This window comes from Arachis duranensis, chromosome 3 (genome assembly GCF_000817695.3).
Source record: "Arachis duranensis cultivar V14167 chromosome 3, aradu.V14167.gnm2.J7QH, whole genome shotgun sequence".
NCBI classification, from domain to species: domain Eukaryota; kingdom Viridiplantae; phylum Streptophyta; class Magnoliopsida; order Fabales; family Fabaceae; genus Arachis; species Arachis duranensis.
Genome location: NC_029774.3, coordinates 7,388,266 through 7,394,089, shown reverse-complemented (window position 1 = coordinate 7,394,089; position 5,824 = coordinate 7,388,266). Strand labels below are relative to the sequence as shown.

Sequence of the window (5,824 nt, the reverse complement as noted above, 5' to 3'; positions counted from 1 at the left end):
TAGCCTAAATGAGAATTCATGATAGCAAGAGAGGGCAAAATCAAAAATAGTAACAAATAAAGAGAACAAACTAAAAACTAACAAAGAAGCAAAAAGCAAACATATTCACAATATTCACATATATACAATAACCAATAACATAACACCATTGCAACTCCCCGGCAACGGCGCCATTTTGATGATCGGATTTTTGACGGTTTAGAATTTCACAAATGAAATCTCGTTGAAGTATAGTCTCTAAACCAACAATAATCCTCTCATACAAAAATTTGTTTGTCACAAGTACAAACCCCTAAAATCTATAAACCGAAGTATTTAAACCTCGGGTCGTTCTCCCTAGGATTTACAATAAAGTGTCTTGTTATTGGTTATGGATTTATTTATTTTGGGGTTTTAGATGAGAAAAATGAATAGTAAATGGTAAGAAAACTTTATTAACAAAAATGTCCACGGGTATCTAACACCTGTTATAAGAAATAGAATGTTAGTATCCTGTGAACTATACCAGTAAGAAATGTGCTAATAATAGCAGCAATACTCTATTGTCTAACTTGCTATCTATCAAAATCGATGTAACTTAAATTTAAAAACTCAGCGAAGAAAAATTTGACAGGAAAATCACATACAGGCAAAACACAAGTTCTCTAACAGATCTTCCAGAGGAATGACATCAAATTTGTACCATTAAAAATGAAAGAAATAAACTTATAATAATGTTAATTTACACCCTTGGCCAAGAATTCTAGTGAAAAAAAAAACATTAATTATTACAGCAATAGTCATAACCAAATTTACAAATGAATTAAATTCTTGACCAATATATTTCACCATAATAAATATCTAAACAATATATTTAAAACATAATAGACTTTATCAAATATAGAAATAAAATAATATTTTTTTAATTTTTAACTAATTATTCTATAAAAGTGTAGATCAATTTTTAAATAATCTAACCTTGTTTATGTTATTTATAACTCAAATTAATTAACATAACCTTCATACTCCCCTCTTTTATTATAAAACTCCCACACCCCTTCCTCTTAACTCCACAGCCTAACACACAATTCACAAACACACACTACTTGAATTAAACTTTTTCAAACACAGTAACACACACTACTTACTCTTTCAAAAAAAACAATGGAGTTTCTTTCTCTCAACTTAGAGAACCAGTCTGCACTACCACCAAAGCCGAATCTTCTACGTCAGATCATCGTCGTGGCGTCTATCGCCGCCGGTGTTCAGTTTGGGTGGGCTCTACAGTTATCCTTACTGATGCCGTACGTTCACCTCCTTGGTATCCCACACGCTTCCGCAGCTTACACATCTTATTTTGCGGATCCAAAAGTGGGATGCTCGTGCAGCCCATAGTAGGCTACTATAGTGACCGCTGCACGTCGCGGTTTGGATGCCGGCGGCCTTTCATTGCTGCCGGAGCCTTAGCGGTGGCCATTGCAGTGCTCCTTATAGGCTACGCTGCTGGCATGGGACACATGTTTGGTGACTCGCTCGAGAAGAAGGCCCGCCTGCGCGCCATAGCCATCTTCGTGGTCGGGTTCTGGATCCTCGACGTTGCCAACAACATGCTTCAAGCTCCATGCCGGACACTTCTCGCCGACCTCGCCGCCGGAGACCAACGGAAAATGCGGATGGCCAACGCTGGCTTCTCCTTTTTCATGGGGGTGGGAAACGTCCTAGGATACGCCGCCGGTTCCTACAGCGGTCTCCATCACATCTTCCCGTTCACAAGAACGAAAGCTTGCGATGTGTACTGCGCCCACCTGAAAAGCTGCTTCTTCGGTTTCAATCACGCTGTTGCTAACCCTAGCCACGGCGGCGGCGGTATACGTGAAAGAGGAACCACTCTCGCCGCAGAAATCAACGGCGGCGGCGGACGCCGAGATTAAAGAGAAATCAGAAGGCATGGATAAGCATTAATGAATTATGGTAATAAAATGTATATCTAATTATTCTGTGAGAACTAAGCCTAAATATATTTTGTTATTTAATGTAACTATGGTTGGCATAAAACACCTGTATGAGGGATTGTTTGGTTGGCATAAAACACCTGTATGAGGGATTGTTTGTTGAAAGTTATTGTAAATTGTTACTGTTTATTATGATTTTTTTTATTTTTGTGTACTGTGAGTATTTTTGCAATTAAAGCATATTATTATACAGTTATAAGTTAATGTGATCAAACACGAAACCAAAATTTGGATGCAATTGGAATTTTTACTTTGAACAAGCGATCTTGAAAAAATTTTTTATGGGAGCCAAACATATAATTAAGATATAAATTATGTGTCATGAAACTAATTTTTTTTTCAAAAACTTAAATTCATATGTAAATTATTTATGTTCAAATTAAAAGTATTAATATTTTTTATCTTTCAATCATTATAACTTCCTAATTATAGAATTATAATAAATTGTATAAAAAAATAGAAATTATAATTAACATAACAACATCTAAAATTACAATAAATAGATTTTTTTTAATTTCTAAATTATTTTTTCTAAAAAATGTTAAAAATTGATAAAAAAATATAAAATGATAAACTTAAAATTTAACAAAAGCTCTTTTTTTTTTTTAAATTTTATGATATCACTTATTCTATTGTGCAACACATTTTGAAAATAACATAGAAAATTAAAACGTTAGACTTATTTTAATAAACACTACTCATGAAATAAATCATGTGGACTTAGTTTATCTATTTTATAATTTAATTAAAAAATATTGTTGTATTATAAAAGATTAAAATTACTAAAATAGTATGAAATCATTTGTTAATATTATTTATTATTTTATAATTAAATTTCATTTAATAAAATCATTATAATTTTTTGCCTTTCTAATTATAAACTTAAGAAATATTATTTATAATTATAATATAAAATCAAGATATAAATAAATAAATAAAAGTAAAAGAATAAAGACGGATGACGTTGAAAAAAAGAAAGAGATATATATAATGGAAAAAAAAGAAAAAAATTGCTTGTAAGGAAGACTTGAACTAAGAATCGGAGCAATCACCAAAAAAGAACTAAGAATCGGAGCATTGTGAAATGACTTACAAGAAGAGTGAACACTAACTAAAACTTAAATTAGAAGCAAATGATATTTCTGTGTTCTTATGTTCCTTTCAACTAATTCATGCATTTATATATAGGCAAAAGATAAAACTTGTTTGGATTGAAAACCAAAATAACTGTACAAATAATTAAATTTGATTTAAAATTTTTGAATTTAATTTATTGGTTTTGTTGTTCATTTTGTTCCACATTATTTGGCACCCACTTTATAGTAAATGGATTGGTTAAAACATAACCATTAAACTTCATAATGTCTTTGAAACTTATAATCTTCAATATGTATTTTTTTTTTTATTTTTTGGTAATAAATTTATTCAGCTAAGTGAAATCAATCCTGTTGCATATATACTTGAATAAAAATAAATGTACATCAAGTTTAAAAGTTCAGATGAATAAAATATGATTTTTGATTAGAATCATGAATATCATAAAAATATGGATCTAACATCTTTAGCATTAATAGAGGATTAATAGAAGAATGGAGAAAAAATTGTCAAGAAGAGATGTGTGATCTCAAATAACTATACTCACATTAGAAACTGAATCCTTTTGTAAAATTAAAATGAAGTAACAAATTCAGCTACTTAAATAAAACATCACTTTTTTGAATTGTATGATGCTCCTTTTCAATATCCTCATAAATGGAATGCATCAAAATTAACACATATTAGTTTGACAAACTTAATGTATGTATGTTCTTTTGTTGCAGATTGAAAAAGACGGGCTATTAAGTTCGTTTGCACACATGCACGCGCATCAAGTAACGAAGTTCACAATAGGAGCAATGTATTTTTTGGTAATTCTACATTGCCTGAGCAGCTACCAAGTGTATGCGATGCCATTTTTTTGACAACATTGAATTCAAAATCACAGCCAGAAAGAACAACAAGTGTCCAAGATGGGTCAAAACATGCATTCGTCTTTTCTTTGGAGGATTAACCTTTTTTGTAGCCGTGGCGTTCCCTTCCTACCATCACTATCACTTCTTCTTGGTGGAATTGCATTCGTGTCAGTGTCTTATGCATACCCATATTTCATGTGGGTGGCCATTAAAAAACCTCGTACGAGAAGCTTCTCTTGGTGCTTCAACGTTGTTCTTGGTTGCTTAGGAATGCTTATTGCTGCTCTTTTGATAGCTTCTGCTTTGAAGACTCTAATAAATAAACGTCGTCTCAATGCCAATTTATTTCTTCAAACCGTAATTAATAACATGAACCAATTTAATTAATTAAACTAGCAAAATTAAGTTAAGTCATTGAAGGATAATTGTTAATTAATTAATAACCAATATATAGCATGTCCATTGTTATTATTCACTGGTTTCTCAAATGAAAGAAGAATCGCATTACAGAACAGACTTTAGATCATTTTTTATGTCTATGTGTATACGAAAATGTAATTCTGACATCTGAGTATGTAAATATTTTAAAGTTTGAATAGCTGTTTGTAGTGCTATTTAATCTATCAGAATGTCAAAATTATTTTGAAATGGAATTATATATGATACACAATTCCTCTATTTAGTGGGATATGCACGACTCGTGAAGTAGCATTTTTATTTTTATATATAGATATATATGTTTTCTATGATACAAAACAAAAAATTAATCATAGTTTAGCGAATAAAAATTGTGTATAAGGATTTTTTATAGCCAGAACGAAAGTACTAATAAGTTCGACTTTTATTTTAACCATTTTAAAATATTTCTGAAGGTGTGATGGTCTGATAGATACAGTTCGATCAACTTGATTCGAACTAGTTTGCTTGCACTCATTCTAGCCGAATTTAATAATTATGGTAATACAAGCGTATAAAGACGAAAAATAATAAGTTTAAAAAAATCGTGTTAACAAAAGTGTATCCTCGTTATATATAGTTTTAAATTTCGATATGTAATAGTGTAAAAGGTTTATATTATTATCCAATTAAATATCAAAAATTAATTAGTTACTTTTTTTTTGTTTCTCACCGTATCTCCCAAACCGACGGGTCAAGGATTAATTCGCCACGGTACTGAGCTCCATTTAAGGGTTTGCCATAAAATTTAGTTATTTTATTATATTTTGTTGGACTTGAGTTATATATTATATTAACTTATTTGGGTTGAAAATTAAATTTCTCGCATCTCATCTGACACCCGCCATACTCTACTCTTTTCCTCTTTTTTTTGGGACTTACTCCACTTTGTCCTCTCTACTTCTCTAATATCTAGAGTAGGCTTTCCAGCAAAAATATGAAATCCGTGATAAGAATCAAATCCAAACTATTACACCAACTAAAATCTAGAGTTATTCATGAAATTTCGACTCCAAAAAATGACATGAATAGGGGATACTGAGAAGCCTCTCTTTGAACTTAACACAGCAATTCAAGAGTTTCTGTTAAACACTAAGAAGAAAATTGATAGAAGATTGACTGAGGGATGCAATGTTATTGTTGTCATAAAGGTGTGGTGTGTGATACTCATATATCACAATCCAATACAAGTTCAATGCTTTAATGATAAAATGAAAAAAATCTAATAAATTAATTTCAACAAAACCCTTATCAAGGAATTTTATATTATGCATACCAAGTTTATTATCATGCTAGAAGAACAAGCTGACCTCCAACAAAATAAATATTATAAGAAGTCATGCTAGAAGGACCTCAAGATTCTATGCCAAAGCTGCAACATAAAGGACTGTACAATATTCTAAACCAACCTTTTGACATAGTAGT

At 31.0% G+C, this 5,824-nt stretch overlaps 1 pseudogene; it reads left to right on the top strand.

Moving 5' to 3' along the window:
• The first annotated feature begins 1,140 nt into the window (after positions 1 to 1,140).
• On the top strand, positions 1,141 to 1,941 carry LOC107477295 (sucrose transport protein SUC5-like; annotated as a pseudogene).
• The last annotated feature ends 3,883 nt before the right edge of the window (positions 1,942 to 5,824 follow it).